At 60.2% G+C, this 17,047-nt stretch overlaps 1 long non-coding RNA gene across 1 annotated transcript; it reads right to left on the bottom strand.

The window, feature by feature from the left end:
- Positions 1-1,801: 1,801 nt before the first annotated feature.
- LOC140596162 (uncharacterized) lies at positions 1,802-3,935 on the bottom strand. The gene is made up of 3 exons (XR_011998179.1): positions 3,805-3,935; positions 3,019-3,204; positions 1,802-2,908 (listed from the first exon to the last, which is right to left on the bottom strand). It is a non-coding gene; the product is annotated as an uncharacterized lncRNA (long non-coding RNA).
- Between the last annotated feature and the right edge of the window lie 13,112 nt (positions 3,936-17,047).

Raw genomic sequence — 17,047 nt, 5'->3', positions numbered from 1 at the left:
GAGTCTCACCTGAGTTCCCCCAAAACAAATGCTTACTCCGTCACGGGCTCACGGGCTCACCGTAAAGACGAGCGATGGCAGACGGGCGACAGGCAGACAAACCACTAAGACGAGCCCACCAAGTGGACAAATCCCGGAGGCGGCTCTGTGTGCGCTTGTCGAGGGTTTTAACCCACAAGCGGGAGCTCCTCTGTCAGCAGGCGGCCGCGTGACGTGACCGTGGTGAGGATGCGGGGTCTGATTCTGGGCCGGTTCAGGCCTGAGCGACTGGAACAGGGTTGACAGTCAACCCGCCGGACGGGTGTTCCCCCAGTCGCATCATCCGGCACCGCACGCCCAACGCTGCCCGTCTACACCCGCCGGTGGAGGCCTTTCCGAGAAACCCCCGAGCGGCCACCAGAGTGACGGCTCTTCCTGGACATATCGTTTCCACACGTCCGCAAGCATTTGCCAAACCACTTGCCAATTCCCCCCAAAAAAGACTAAATAAAACCACAGTGAGGTCAGGTTTTACCTCTTTTCTGTTTTGTTGTTGTTGTTGTTGTTGTTCCTCACATCCTGGAGAGAAGATCCTGGTGGAAGCTTCTGGAACTGACCCTAAGGCACATTTGTCTTCATCCAGCGAGCAAACTGGCCGTCTTCCCGTTCCACGTGGGGTCCTCCGCTTCCTCGGGGTGTCATGACAATCCCTCCGACTCCGGGACGGCCAAGCACACAGCACCTTTGTCGGCGTCACGTGAGAGGGCGGCCGTTGGGCTTGCACTGAGGAAGAGGCGGCGGCCCGCCGGGAATCCCGGAGGAGCAGTGACGCGTCCCTAATGCCCGACGGTGGTGATGATATCCTTAACACCAAGACTAGTGCTTGTCCTGTCATGACGACAACGAGGCCAGGACAAACACTCACAGGCTCGCTTGTGCTTCCTTTGCGTTGGATTTCCACGACTTTGAGGGGACACCACGATGCCGCTCACTGTGGCACCAGTGATGGGTCTCGCCCCAGGAGCAGAGCGCCCCAGGACGGGACATGTGGCCCGGGATGGACGATGAGGCGGTGAAGCTGACCGCCATGACCTCGCCGGCTTCCATCCGGGCCCCCGGCTAAGCCCCCCCCATTTCTCCATCCCCACCTTTAACATAGAGTGACCTTACCGGGTGGGGTGCTTCCCGCACCCCAGACCCACGAGAGCACCAAGGAGGCCCCGTGTGCAGAAGTGGTTGCTGTGAACAAACACAGAAATGTCTACACAGTGCGTGTCCGGGCCGAGCCCGCGAGCTGAGTGGTCCCGCCCTCCGTGAAGCGTCGATGTCCCCTAATTGACAGCGATTCACCTGCTCCATCACGGGAAAACCAACTTTATGACCATAAAATTAAATGCCCTTGAACGAAATTAGCTTCATCCTACATAAAATATGTAAGAAAGCAGATGGCACCGTTCACAACCGACCTCTCTTTCTTGCTCGGCAAAAAAACCAGATCGTGCAGATTGCCCCAACGTTTTAGATCAAAAGGGAGCCATAAATGCCCATGAAGCGTTTTTCATTTTTTTTATTATTTTTTGGTAGAACTTTTCCCCATTAAAATGGTTACGTTTTGTCTAAAATTATTACCTCCTGGAACAAAAAGCACAGGGTTTTTTGTAGGTTTTTTTTTTTTTTGGAGAGGGGGGTCCCAAGAAGAAAAAACAATTATGCTATTCAATTTGTGGCCACAAAGATGTAGTGTAATACGAAGTAATAAAACAGAAAGAACCGTATAAAGTAAGAGTTACACAGATTAAATTGCCTAATAGAAACCTGACAGAGGGGAGCAAGCCTGCTTTATTGAGAAAGCTTTTACAAACGTGTAATCAATAATAAAGTTTATACATCCTGTCTCATGACTTGATTAAAAAATTCTTCTATTTATTAAATAAGTCTGCGTCGCTCCGAGCTGTAATGAAACAGCTGCCGCGGATCTGGGGTCATTCTTCTTGGGGGAACAGTCAGCATTCCGCACAAACCTCCTGCCTCCGGAGCCGACGCGCGGGGCCGGGACGACTCAAGTCCGCCTCGGAGACGCGCTCTCTCCACGGGGGACGAGGCGGCAAGGACATTCGCACAGAGACACGCAATCACAGACCCGCACACACAGCTACACACACGCACAAACACTTTATTCCTGAGACGGGGCATGGGCAGGCGGCAGTGCTGAGCAACGACACTCTGAGCTGAGCTTTTCCCAGCTAGGAGGATGGAGCCGTGTGGACACGGCTCACCCCTCACTCACCCCCAAGACGACAGGGCCCTCATCCCAGTAGCCCCACGTCTCTTCAGAATGTTCCAGAATGCTCGAGTCCCAAGTCAGACTCCCTGCATGGAGCCTGCTTCTCCCTCTGCCTGTGTCTCTGCCTCGCTCTCTCTGTCTCTCATGAATAAATAAGTAAAATATTTAAAATTAACAAATCAATTTTAAAAAAGAATGTTCCAGAATGCTGAAAACTACACGATGTAATAGGATTTCATGACGTCCACGGGTGGGGAGATGGTTGGGACAGCACCTCGTGTAAACGTGTGAATGAACATCCCTTCTTCCAAGTCGCCTCTACTCCAAATTACTGCCGCTGGCCTGGACGGCAAGGAGGGATTCGGGAGCACGGGATCTCAGCAGTGAAAGCGGCCCGTGCCCCAGCCCCGTGGCTCTGATGCCACCCATATGTAGTTGAAAGCTCCTCTGCACCAGGCACTGTCGTAGGGGCTGGGGCCCCAGCAGCAGGCAAAACGAGGTTCCCCTCCCCCGGGGGGGTGCACTGCAACAGGGGGTGGGTGCTCACGACCTGAGCTGAAGGCGGATCCTCAACCGTTGAGCCACCAGGATTTTGCACCAGACACCACACGGGTGAGAAGGCCGTGGAGCAACAGCTTTCAGGTTCTGGAAGAGACACAACTGTGAGCCTGTGATTCCATACCCAGCTAAAGTACCTCCCAAGGCGACCACGGACTTTTCCCAGCCCCCGACAGCCGGGACGGAGCATCGCTGACCTTGCCACTTTGCAGAATGTGAACGACGCTTCATCCCACACAGCAGAAACGTGAGCGGGAAATATAGAGACTGGGGGGGGATTTGCCAGGACCCTCAGTTCCCCGGAGCATCCGCACATTTGGAGCATCGCCGGACACTGGGGCGTGTGTCTCCTCGTATCGCCGCACCCACAGCTGCCCTCATACCTGGGAATGTAGGTATGTGGGGCTTCGCACCCATGTCCCCGGGGCGACCGTAAGCAATGCACCCGGGGACGGAGGGGGATCTGAAAGCCACAGGAATCCATCCTCCCCGGCTGTGGAGACCAGATGTCTGAGATCCAGAAGGGGCAGCATGGGCGCGTCCTGGGGGCTCCGAGGGAAGAGCTGCTCCTCTCCCAGCTGGAGCTGCCAGTGGTTCCCGGCGTCCCGTGGTGTGTGGACACATCCCCCGTCATCTCTGCCTCCGTGCTCGTGTGTGCCCGTGCCCACATCGAAACGTCCCCTCCTTATGCAGACCCCAGGCCACTGGGGCAGGGCCCACATGAACAACCTCATTTGCACTTGGTGACCCCTGTAAGACCTCGCATGCTGAGGTCCTGGGGGTTGGGACCGCGACATGTGCACTTCGGCCCCGAACCACACACGGGAACTGCACACATGCTTCGGTTCCCATTTACGTCCCTTTGCCGGGGCTGTGTCCTCCATCCAAGGTGGGCTCCCACCCTGTCACCCACCTCCTCCTCCTCCCTGGCCTGCCCGCCCACCTCACCCACGTGGTCGACAGTCCCCAAGCGTGTCAACCACCTTTTCTCCTGTTTCCCCCAGACTGGGAGCTCCTCCAAGGTACACCTCACTGACTTCTGCGTCCCCGGGACCCAGCACACAACACGTGGCCCACAGGAGCGTCGAAATGCCCAGACACGACAGCTTATTCCTGTAGGACAAGAATGGTGCTCACGTGTGCTCCTCTTAAACCAGACCGTCTCTCTGTGAGAACGGAGACACCAGCTCCCAGCTCCCAGGACGACCTGATTCCATGTGGAAGGAGGGAGGAAAGGTGGAGGTTTTCTCTCAATTTCAGGTTCACCAAAACGCACACTTTTGCAGTAAAAGAGGGAGCATAAAACGCGCTGTCCGTGGCCCCCGCTCATGCCGGGGAGCTGCGAGTCTGCATTTGCCTGCACTGACTTTCCTCGGGTCCTGAGTGTCTCTTGCATTCTGACGGGACCACGGGCAGGGCCGGGATGGGGACCCAGACCCAAGGCAGGGGGACCTCAGGGGGTCGTCGGCTGTCGGATGCAGCCCTGCCTTAGCAACCGGAGAGGAGAGCCGGAGTCCGGACGTGAGTGTGCTGCATGGGAGGTGCGGGGCCTGCGCTCTCGCGGGGGCCCAGACCCCAGCAGATTTTCTGAATGCCGAGAGGGGCGCGTCCTCCCGGCCAGCTGGCGAGCCCGGAAAAGGGTGGGACCAGCCACCTCCAGGGTCGCGGAAAGACCAAGAAGCACCTGTCGCGAGGAGGGGAGACCCCTAAGCCGGCGCCCTGAGCCCCACAGCAGCCTGTGCCGACTGTCACCCCGCGACCCAGGTGGGGCACAGACCCTGACACCGCAGGGTGTATGTGCGCGCCAAGGCCAAGACGCAAGCCTGTTAACCTGGGGGCGAATGCCTGAGTGTCGCCGCCCACACGGGCAGCACGGGGCCTGTCGTCCTTCCTGCACCTGCTCCCCAGAAATAGAGCGGCTCCGGCCAGCCGCTGTCAGGCGACAGGCGCGCAGGCGTGCCCGGCAGGTGTGGGCCGCGCTCTGCATGGGGTGTTTTTAGACCCTTGCCCTCCACGCCCCTTGTGCCGTGGCCAGAAATAACTTTGCCGCTCGATGCACAGGCTTCCAGGAGACGCTGCGGGCTTGGCGGCCACCGGGGCCCACTTGTGCACTGGGACAGTGTCCCGGGGCGAGGCACAGGCTTCCTGCGGCCCTCACACACCTCGGGTACGACCTGCGGAAGGCATGCTGCTTCCGACGGCTGCGGGGTGTCACCTGTCAGGGCAAACCTGTAACTGCTGCAGGTGGGTGCAGAGTCCCAGTGCTCCCGTGCACCCACGCTGTGGGGTCAGGTCCACGGAGGCCTGGTGTCTGCAGCAGGAGCTCCTGCGCGGTCAGTGCCCAGAGCTCGCTTCAGCACCCTCCTGCAGCAACCTCCCCCGTCGTGCTCGCCCTGAACACCTGCAGATTCAAGGGGCACCTGGGGGGCTCCATCGGTGGAGCACCTGCCTTCAGCTGAGCTCACCATCCTGGGGGCCTGAACCCCTGTCCCGCCAGGCTCGGGAAATCGCCAACCGGCCAGACACAGCCGTGACCCCAGTGGGAAGGAGGGCACCTGTCCACAGACCCCACCTGTCCACAGACCCCACCTGCGTCCACAGACCCACTGGGGAGGGTCCACTGCAGGAGTAATTCGCCTCACGGTGCAGGTGTGGAGTTGAAATCCAGATGGGAAACTTGACAGCCGTCTTCACAACTCACGGCTTATAAAAATAACGCAAAAGGAGAAACCAGATTACATGCCATCAGGCCTACTACATTGTGTTTTTATGGGCTAGGGATACTCGTGTTTCCTAAAATTACACGCTCTACAAGGCAGATACGTGTATGCTATGCGGTGCCGTGTAGCACACACTCACGTATCATGTAATTACATGATATGATTGTATTCCGTGTTACGCACGCGTGTTATCTGAGGTTATGGGAGATTCGATACATAATCATGATGCCTCTAATTTTTGTGTCTACGGATCAGGGACTCTGCTCATCTCTGCGCCAGCGCAAACGCACATGTACAGCCTCAGACACTCTTTACCATCTTTCCGTGTGTGCACGTGTGCGCTGTAAACAAGCGGAGCAGAGGAAACACACCTGCTTTCAATCTATCACCCATTTATCTATGTGCATCCATCGATCCCTCCTTCCGTCATATCATCCATCAACTCATCTATCCATCCATCTATTCTCTGTCCATGCATCATCCACCCATCACATCTATCCATCGATTAATCCATCCATCCATCCATCCATCCATCCATCCATCCAACCATCTATCCATCCATGCACCGACCTATCCATCCATTGATTCCTCTATCTATCTATCTATCTATCTATCTATCTATCTATCTATCTTATTATCCATCCATTATATCTATTATCTATCTGTCCATCCCCCCATCCATCCATCCATCCATCCATCCATCCACCCATCCATCATGTCTGTCAATCCATCCATCCTTCCATCATCTCTTTCTCTCTCTGTCTCTGTCTCTCTTTCTCTCTCTGTCTCTGTCTCTGTCTCTGTCTCTGTCTCTCTCTCTCTCTCATCCCCAAGTCTGGAAGGACACCCAAACTCCACATGCGCGCTCCTTTTCAAAGACTGGAGGGCCCATTGTCTCTGTGCATTTTCCGGGAAAGAACCTGCATTGTGTCGCACAACGGGATCAGGGCTGGGTTTAAAGTGGGTCAGAAAGGAAACTGAAGTGCACAACCTGCTCCTCTCAGGTAACCCAGTTCTGACTCCGCGAAAACGACAACTGGACCGAAGAGTTCACAACCTGTGCAGGCCAGTTGCTTCTTGAGCCCGCCTCGTCCCCGGTGGTCGTGGGAACGTTGTCTGGCTCCTAGCGAGGCTCTTGCTGCCCTTGAACCTCAGAAATGCCACCAAGTCTGGGAGGTTGGCCGTCGCGCCGCCAGGGCAGCATGCGAGGAGATGGAGCCGGTCGCCTGTTGCCAACACCTGACTCCACCTCGCTCCGTGTGTGCGGTGGGCCTGGCGCGGCGTGGATGTGTCCGCCCGGGGCGGCGTCTGCTCAAACCCAGTGGAGCTCTGTGCCCCCGCGACCCCGGAACGGCTCGTGAGACAGCGCGTTTCTGTCATGGAAGTTCCCGACGGGGGTTGGACGCCGGGGATTAGGAGTTAATTACATACCTCGGATTCTGGAGCCAGACAGTAATGCGGCCCTAATGCCATGCGTGGCTGTGATTTCCTGCAATCTGCTGGTACATAACCTCTGGGGCATGAACAAGAGCCCTTAAAATAACCCGAGTTATGTGCTGCCAAAACAAGACTTAACTCAGCTGTCCTCCGCAAGGGCATTCTTTCCACGCGGGCTGCTGGCGAGGACACGCAGACGGATGGGCCCGGCTTGGGGGGGCTCTCGAACCCGGGGATCAGCAGCCCCGACGGGCTGTGGTGCTCGGGGCCGCCGGTCTGACCAGTCTGTCTCAAGACGCCCCGAGGTGCCGCTTGAGGACTCGTGCTGGACACGGCGCTCACCACTCTGGGCTGCCTTTGCTCCCCAAAGTCTGGCGAGCAGAGTCTGAGGTCCAGGCGGGCCGCGCTCCCTCCGGAGGCTCCAGGGAGGGTCCCAGCGGCCTCTTCCAGCGTCTGGGGCCCCAGGCGTCCCCAGGCTGCTGGCCGCGTCCCTTCCGCTCCATGTGCTGGAAGTTGGCATGTGGACGTGCATCCTGGGGATGCCCCCATCCCGCCCGTGACACCTGCTCACCTGCCCATAACTCCTTCCTGCGCAGGTCGGACGTTTAGACATTCACACACCTGTGCACACATGCAGCTCCCGTGTCACGCCCGCCGTCACCCCCATAGGGTCACAGGCCACCTCCGTGTTTAACCCTTGAGGAACTGGCAGGTTTCTTCTTGTTCCCTCTTAACAGTACCGACGGCAAGGTGTCCCGTGGGGGCAGCTCCTCCCGGGGGCTCCCTGTCCCATCCCCACGAGCCCGAACGGACCGGCAAGGCGCACCTGCCGCCCTCAGGCCCCAGCCCAGAGCCTTGGTTGTCCCTGGGCACGCACGCCTCACTCCTGCCTCAGGACCCGCCCCCTGGCTGGGACTCTGGGCCTGGGACCGTTACCCACATTTTCGGGCTAATTCCTTCTGTTTTGTGTCTCCAGCCCACTTCTGGAGCATGCAGCTGAGAGGAGCCCCCACGTCCTGTCGAACGGAGCCCTTCCCGGCGTCAGAGCCTGCACGTGATTGCCTTCCTCCCCGTTTCTACCCTCACCCCATGTGCAGCAACCGGCCCTCAGACGTGGTTATTCACATCTGGACGAAGGAACCCCTATGCTTCCCGTCTTCTGTGAGCGGCGGCCCGGGACGTGGAAGAGGAGACATGGTTCCCTTTATCCTGGGCCTGGGCTTTGCAAGTTGTCTCCAAGCAGTATTTGTAACCCCTAAAAAATAAAATACATAATAGTCCACGCCAGGAACTCTGGCTCTCCGGAACGCGGAGTCCTGGCGGGAGCGGAACACAGCATCGCCCCCACGGTCCTTGGAGTCTCTGGCACCTTCACGCTCGGGGGCTCAGGGGCACGAGGACGCCGCAGCCTGAGTCCTGCTTCCGTGGTTTGAGCGGAACTCAAGAACCGTCCAGAAAACAGTGCTTCCCCCCCCAGAGAGCTGCGAGCGGGGTCCCGCCGCGGCACGAGGCTGGGCAGCCAGATGCCTTCTCTCTGGTTATAAACTTATTTATAGCCCGAACTCGTTTCCAAAACACGTTTAACGCACGTTTATTTTTAGCTCGCGCGCGTCCGACTCTGGAAAAGTTGGGAGACAGAGAAAACGCTTTTCGAGCTCACGGACGACGTGGGCGCCCTAATGGGATTGGCTTGCGGGGGGCCGCCACTGCCCGGGCCGGAGGCCGTTTGGGTGGAGCGCGGCCCGGCTCGTGTCGGGGTCCTGCTGGTCCCGGCCTCTGGCCTCCAGGTGGGCGATGCTGCAGGTTCTCCTGCCCCAGGCACCGCCCCCTAAGGCGCCCGCTCAGCTCACCCCCGCAGGCGGCTGCAGGCGGACCATGTGGGACTGCGGACCGTGAAGGCCACGCAGCCCTGGAGTGTAGCTCGCACCTGCTCCCGGGGGGCCCTAACGGAGCAGGCGATGTCAAGGAACCCGCGGTGCTCATTAAGCACACAGGCAGGCCGCCTGTGCCCCGATGGCAGTGCCCGCCCAGGTGAGGTGCCCTCCCTGTATCTTCACCAACGCACGACCATTCCTCCCATGACTTAAAGGGATTGACCTAACAGCTGAACCAGACGACCCACCCCCCAGGGTTACGGAGGAGTGTCTCTCATCCCTAAGGGTCTGGAAGGGGTCCTGGTGATGGTGAGTGAGGCCTCACTGCAGGTCTGTAGGCTCCACGGCCACAGTGGATTTGGGTGCCGTGTGAGGCTGCTGCGGTGGTCACAGCAAATGACCCCAAACGGGGACCTACATAGGACCCCATCCTGACCCAGCTCTGGAGCTCCAGGAGGGGCAGGGGCTGAGATCCAGGGGCTCCAGGGAGGGTCCCTCCCGCCTCTTCCGGCGTCTGGGGCCCCAGGCGTCCCTGGGCTTCTGGCCGTGTGCCTCCCGTCCTCACGTGGCTCCTCCTGTGCATCTGCCTCTCCTCCTCTGTCTCTTCCGAGGACCCCCGTCGTTGGACGTAGGGCCAGGACGAGCTCATCTCAGATCCTTCACGTCATCCCATCTGCAAACACCCTATTCCCAAATAAAACCTTATACTCAGGTTGCAGAATGGTCCTAAGGGCTTTGCACACGTCTGCTCACCGAATGCTCAGCAGAACCTGCAAGTCGAGGGCTTTGATGACATCACTGAGGAGCAAACGGAGGCCGCGAGCGGGTGAATCGGAGCCCTGGTCACCAGGTAGCTCACGCTGACACAGCAGGAGGAGCTGTCCCCGTCCAATGCAAAGCATTTCATCGCTTGCGATTCGGCACAGACACACAGCAGAAGCAGCCCCTGTGCGTGGACAGATACACAGACAAAGTGTGGTCCACGCACACGGGGGACTACTACCTGGCCGTGAAAAGGAGTGGACTGCCCCGGGGATGGACCCTGAGGTCGTGGGGGTCACTGAGAGAAGCAGACCCACAAGGACGCGTGGCATGTGACTCTGTTTATATGAAACATCTGGAACATGCAACCCACAGACAGGAAACAGGTCGCCGGGGGCTGGGGGAGCGGGCGGGGGTGGCCGCTCGTGGGGACGGGGTCCCCGTCTGGCGGATGGGAAAGCTTTGGCACTAGACAAAGGCGATGACTGCACGGCGCTGTGAGTGTGCGAAATGCCGCTGCATCGCTGGCTTTAAAGTAGCTGAGTTTAGGTTACGTGAGTTTTACCTCAAAACAAAATATCTCAAGTAAAAACGTGAAACGTGAAGAGCTGAGTACGGTGACGTGTTCTGAGCGGCAGGCAGGGGAGGTGGTTTCCCCCGTGCAGGGCCCTTCGCCACATCGGCCGCACCTGACCCCCCCCAGCGCGGTGAGGCGCTCAGGAGCTGCAGAGGAGCAGACCCGGCTCCTGAGGCTGGCCTCGCGGGAGGGCCCTGGGGCCCCGGCAGTGCGGCTGGCAGCACCAGGGTCCCAACACACGCTGCGGCCCTGCTCCCCGCGGCACTGCACGTTCAGTCGAGCCCAGGAGGACAGTGTGGCGGGCAGGGGCGGCTTGGCCCCCTGGGTTCCTTCCTGTGCCCAGAAGAGCAAGGGCCAGCAAAGCAGGGACACGAAGGGAAAGGGCATGCAGCTCGAGGTCACGAGGATCACCGGGGGACGGGGTCCACATGCAGGTCACTGTGGGGTCACCTGTGTGAGATGAGAGTGCTGAGGTCACAGAGGTCACCCAGGACCCGGTTCAGGTCCTGTGAGGTCACATCCAACACAGACCAGGGTGGTGAGGTCACAGAGGTCACCCAGGACCCGGTCCAGGTTACTGAGAGATCACATCTCTGAGCAGAGCAGGGGTGGTGAGGTCACAAAGATCACCTGAGAGCACCTCCACATCCAGGTCACTAAGAGGTCACATCTCTGAGCAGAGCAGAGGTGATGAAGTGACACCTGAGGGTGGTGAGGTCACAGGGGTCACCTGAGGACAGGATCCATGTCCAGGTCATTGTGAGGTCATATCTGTGAGCAGATACGGGTGATGAGGTCATGGAGGTCACTCAGGAGATGGTGAGGTCACAGAGGTCTCCCAGGACCAGGCCCAGGTCACTGTGAGGTCCCGTCTGTGATCAGATGAGGATGGTGAGGTCATGGAGGTCACCCAGGACACGGTGAGGTCACAGAGGTCACCCAGGCCCAGGCCCAGGTCACTGTGAGGTCCCGTCTGCAATCAGATGAGGGTGGTGAGGAAGCAGAGGTCGTGCTGGCTTGTAGCCCTTGTCCGCCCTGAGGGTCCCTCCTGCGTCTGGGGGCCCCGAGGTCCACTCGGCCGCCCAGCACATGCGGAGGTAGAGCTGACCCCTGCTGTCCGTGGGGCTCTGCAGAGCGCAAGTGTCCATGGAGGTTTGACAGGGAAAGACTCTTCCTTCTGGAAACACGTCCCAGAAAGGCCGGCTTCCTGCCACAGAGCCCGTCTGTGCTTTTGTCCTCCTTTGGAGATGGCACCTGCGTGTCGCGCATGGAAGAAAGAGGCCTGGCGCCCAGCGTTCACCACCTAAGCCGAAGATCGCAGCAGGAAAGTGCGTCGGGGGTCACGTCTAACGAGGAACAGGGAGGACGGTGTCACCCAGCACACCAACAGGATGGAGTCCCGGGGAAGCAAGGTGGCACCGGCCGCGCGTCCCCGAGCACCTGTGACCCGGACACAAGGTCGCGCCCGGGCCCCGAGTGCTGCTCAGCTCCCCTGTCTGTCGGCCTGGGCCCCAGGTGTCGCCTTCCCGGCGGGCCCGGGTTTCCAACATGCAGCACGACTCACTATAGCAGGTGCTTCTAATTCCCCCTCACCCCCACCCCAGGATCAATGCCCCGTGTCCCCAAGTTGGCATCAGGGGACGCGTCCCTGCTGCCATCCTGAAGCTCCCCCTTGGCCCCCCAGGAGACCCGCTCCTGCGCGCTCCCGTGTCGGCCCGGTGACCCGTGGGCCCCCATCCCACACTCCCCCCCCCCCCCCCGCCTATTATATTTTCCTGCGCTCCCGCCGGGCCCCCTCATGTGTGGCCGCCCTTCATCTATGTATTGGCCGCTTCGGGGACAGCGGGGCCGTGCCGGTAATGAGGGGGGGGCCAGTGCGAAGTGCCTCCGCAGCCCCTGGAATCCCAAGCGGACCTCATTATCCCTTCCAGAGCGAAGGGATTCCCCGCTTCCTACCGCCCCGGACCATTTCCATGCACCACCCAGCGCCGCCACCCAGCACCGCCACCCAGCGCCGCCCGCCCCTAGCATTTGGATCAAGGTGGCACCTTCCCCCTACGAACGACACATTGGATTCTCTCTACCACACGCTGTCTCCGGGGACAGGAAATTGAGTTAAAGGTTGCTGAAGGCAAGTAAGGAAATTTTATTATCCAAATACAAAATTCTTTTCCTTATCATCCGACCCCAAAACAGCACCTTCGGGAGCTGGGGGGCAAGAGACAATTGGATCAGAGATGAACACGGAGAAGGCGCACGTTCCTGCTTTACTTTTATTTCTGCAAACAAGCGCTGGCAAGCGGCGCGTGGGCCGAGGTGGCGTCCGTGCGGGGGGTTGGGAGTCGTCTGAGGAACCAGGACGTGGCCTCGATGGATCAAAGAGGTGACACAGGTCCGGGGCGGTGTACTCGGGGCCCGAGGGGGGCCCGTCAGGGAGCTCGCAGGGCCCCTGTGGCTGGCGGGACCTCGGACAAGCGCTCGCTGCCATCGGTGCCTCCAGCATCCAAGCCCTGAGCAGGGGATGCATGTCCCCAACACGGATGTTCATTCATGGGGCCATGTGACAAAATACTTGTGCCACCAAAGGAAAAGAAGAGACTTCCACGCACAGGCCACCGTGACCGCCTGGGAACAGAACCTAACGGAACAGGCGCTCCTCCGCGACGCCGGGCTCTCCAGGACACGGATGAACCTGCGGGCCGGGCCGCCCCCCCGCCCCTCACCGCCCCCCGACGGCAGGGACAGCGTTCCTCGCGGCCTCCGTCAGCTGCATCAGAACAAGATTCTCAGCCTTATTTCACCAGAAGCTTCCCGTTTTCACGCGCGGCCAAGGTGCTAGTTTCTGTGGCATCTGTAACAATTCCCATAACGTGGGCGCATAAAACCACAGGAACATGTGCTCCCCCAGCTCTGGGGACCTGAGTCTGAGGTCCTGGGGGGACACGCTCCCTCCGGAGGCTCCGGGGAGGGGCCCTCCCGCTTCTTCCAGTGTCTGGGGCCCCAGACGCCCTTGTCTCCTCTCCTCCTCCGTCCTCACGGGGCTCCTCCCCTGCGTCTGTGGCTCCTTCTCTGTCTCTTCCCAGGACCCCTGTTGTTGGGCGCAGGGCCACCTCGTCTCAGATCCTCACGTCATCCCATGGGCAATGACCTCTTCCTATTTAAGGCCCCCTCCCCAGGTCTGCAGGCCAGGACGTGGGGCGTCCCTTTGGGGCTCCCACGGAGCCACACAGCCACTGCAGGGAACAGTCTCACTTTCCAGAGGCGACGGTGGGCTTCTTGTGTCGCTCCCTCCGGTTCCATCGCGCGCCTCGCCTTCCCACTCCTCACACGGGTTCCTCTCTCGACTGCCTCTCGTTCATCCCCCACCTACGTGCTTCCTTCCGACGAAAATGAGGTGAGGTGCACGTAATATAAACGTCACTGCCTAGGAGGCTACAACGCAGCGGCATTTGGCGCTCGCCCAAAGGCGAGCCACGCTCCCCACTGCCTGCTGCCAGGACGTTCTCATCGCCCCGGAAGGAGGCCGCGTCTCCGCGAGCAGCCCCCCGCGGCCCACTCCCCAGCACCCGGCCACCGCGGATCTGCTCTCTGCCTATGTGGATCATCACGTTCTGGATATTTCGCAGAAGAGGAATCGTGCACTGTGTGCCCAGACGTCGGACCCCCTTGCCGGACTCCAAGTGGGTGTGCAAGCGCCCCCTGTGAAGGCCTCCAGCCCACGGACTCGGCCTAGATGCCATGCCTGTAAGGGATCTTCCTCCTCCCGGCACAGCTAGGCGCCTCGAGTGTCTCAACCCCACGTGACCATTTCCATCCCCGCTTGACTCAGTGGCTCCAGTTTTATGTATCAATCAGCTGCCCGTGCGTAACAAGCATCCCCAATGCTCTAGTTGAAACATCTAGACCTATCCGGGCTGGCCCTTCTCCCTAAATTTGGTCACGGGGCCTCTAGGCTCTTCCTTGTCCACCTTCCATCTTTCAGGTGTGTTCACCCTCAGGTCCCCCACCTGTACCCCAGGGTGGCATCATAATGGACACACTTCTGATTGGGCAAAAACCCCACACTTTTCAACCACGCAGCTTTGACGGATGGGCTCAGACGAGCTGACAGCAAACATCAAAGCTCTCCCAGCATCCCAGCAGCGTCGGGACACACACACGTCGCCCAGTGGTCGGGGCTCACGTGCAGCACGCCAGAGACACACAGCCCCGTGGTCCGTGAGGTCCTCAACCCACGTCCCTGTTCTTTTTTTTTTTTTTTTTTAAGATTTTATTTATTTATTCATGAGAGACAGAGAGAGAGAGAGAGGTGGAGACACAGGCAGAGGGAGAAGCAGGCTCCATGAGGGAGCCCGATGTGGGACTCCATCCCGGGCCCCCGGGGTTATGCCCTGGGCCGAGGCAGATCCTCAAGTGCTGAGTCCCCCAGGTGTCCCCCCACATCAGAATTGTATACAAGGACGCGTCATGGAGCCGCGAACCAAACCAAATGTTGGAAAGGAAGTCGGTCAGCAGCACCGTGCAGCAAATACAGCAGGAAGAGAAGGGGCAGGGACGCATAGTTCGTATCAGCAGGGCCCGACACAACCCCGTTAAGCTCCCGCTTCGCTCCTTTGAAGGAAATCGCTTGACATCAGACATGGGCATGCTTATGGCTATCGTGGAGGCCGCTTTTTGTTCTGAGGTTAATTTTAGAGCGAGAAGGAGCAGGAGGAGCAGAGAGAGGGAGAGAGGACCTCAAGGAGACTCCCCGCTGATCTCCAGACCAATCAGGCCTTGACCTCATGACCTTGAGATCACGACCTGGGCAGAAACCAAGAGTTGGCAGCTCAACCGAATGAGCCACCCAGGCGCCACCGGAGTTCATTTTAATGATAAAAACAAAGATTTTAAAAAGGAGAAAAAAGCAACTCATTTTGGATGCAGGTACTTGGCAGCTATGAACTGGGTCAGTCTGGTTTGCAGGTGCACACGTGAGTGTGTTTGTGGCTTAGGGTCAGCCTGGGACCCGTGAGATCCGGCCTCACAGGCGCCCTGCTTAGGGCGACTTCATCCCCACGCGCAGGGCTGCCATCGAGCACCCCGGGCTCTGCACACGGGCACGTGGTTGTACTGTCGTTCAGAGACGGGGCGCCAGGAGGGCGGCCTTTCCAAGCAGCCAGGCCCCGGGGGGCCGAAGCCAAGGACGCTTGCACCAGCTCTGCGGGGCCCGGTGGCGGGCTGCGGCCGCAGTGGACCTGGCTCAGGTGTGCAGAGGCAGTGGCCGTGGTGTCCTCCACCCATCTCAGCGCCTTCCTTTCCAGGTCCCTCTGCAAAACGCACTAGGGAAACTGAGTCAGCAGCCTGAGTTGGCGCAAGCGGGCGCAGGGCCGGGGCGCGGGAGCTCGGGGCCCCAGGGCACCTCTCTGCCCTCCCCGGCCAGCACTCACTGAGGGCGCATTCTGTTCCTGTCCTGGAGGAGCTGCCGTCCAGGCGCTTGGCGGCCGCCCAGGGCGCTGCGTGGGGCCTCCCCCGGCCCGGGAGGCCCCGGGGCGCACAAAGCCGTCCTGTGCAGGCCCTTCCTCGCCCAAACCACAGCGAGTGGCAGCTCCTCAAGGCCCCGGGGTGAAAGGCACCTTTGTTCCCTGCGAGATGTGTGTCCGTGATAAACCCCGGGAGCGCCGTGCGTGGGTACAGACTGCTCTGCGGGGAGGACAGCTCCCACGGCAGCCTGTCGTCCCAGCTAACAGAAGTCACGTCACAGACTTCCCGCGTCGTGGCGCTCTCGTGGCGGGCGTGCACGCAGTGTTCTCGGCAGCTGTGGAACACGCACGGCGTTTGCAGCCGTGGTACGGGCAGACTTACACCTGACACTGAGCCAGCTGCACCTACACGGCTCCGCACAACCCGGCTCACAGAGCCTGGAAGCGACCCCGTGAAAGGGGCCAGAGCCTGAAAACGTTTTTACAAAACCACGCTACAGAGAAAAGAGATGCCTTTTGCGAAAAACAACAACAAAAAAAAAACTCAATAGAAGAGGCCAAGAGGAGAGTGCAGGTGTGCGCTGTGAATGATGTAACGACGCTGCTAAAAGCATAAACGGAAATAAGGTACTCGGGGGCAAAAGGTCACCGGGGTCACTAACACCTCCCACAAGATACATTTATTACTATTGCGATTGTTCACGAGCTCGTTCTCTTGCTAAAAAGCAAATGTTTAACAGTTGCACGCGCGCGACGCACCGACACCGCCTGATGAAGGAAATTCAGCGAAGCAGGGTCCTCTGCGGGCTCAGGCTGCGCTTTCCCCGCAGAACTGCAGGACGGGCCTCCCGCGCGCTCCCGGCCTCCGCTCGTCCCCGTGGTCGGCGGAGACGCACTGCGCATGTCCGCGCGCTCCCGCCGCGCACGCACCGCGCATGCGCGCCCCGGCCCCCGCCGGGCCTCCGGCTCGCTCCCGCTGGGCACGCACCGCGCATGCCCGCCCCCGGCACCGGCCCTCCGCCGGCCCCGCTCCCTCAAGCGCCTCGCGGCGGGCACGCACTGCGCATGCTCACACCCCCAGGCTGCTGCCCCTCCCCCGCGCCCAGCCCCAGCGCCCCCCCGCCCCGCTTGCAGCCACGCCCCCACCGCGGCCCGGCCAAGGTCGCCGCGTCCGACGCCGGGGAGCGCGCAGGGCCCGGGCCGCCGTGATGACGTCACGCGCTGCGGTGACGCGCGACGTGGGCGACCTTGTTGGGGAGCGCGGCTGGCGCGCCCGTTTTGAAGCTGCCGGGGCTGCGCCGGCCTGTCCGCGCTCCTGCCGCGCCGCCGCCCGGACGCCGCCGCCGGGACCCCGCCCGGCGCCCCTCCCGCTCCCGGGGGAGCCGCCCTCCGCC

The sequence above is a fragment of the Vulpes vulpes genome, chromosome X (assembly GCF_048418805.1).
Source record: "Vulpes vulpes isolate BD-2025 chromosome X, VulVul3, whole genome shotgun sequence".
Lineage (NCBI taxonomy): Eukaryota > Metazoa > Chordata > Mammalia > Carnivora > Canidae > Vulpes > Vulpes vulpes.
Note: the sequence above shows the minus strand (reverse complement) of the source record. Positions and strands in the feature narration are given on the sequence as shown.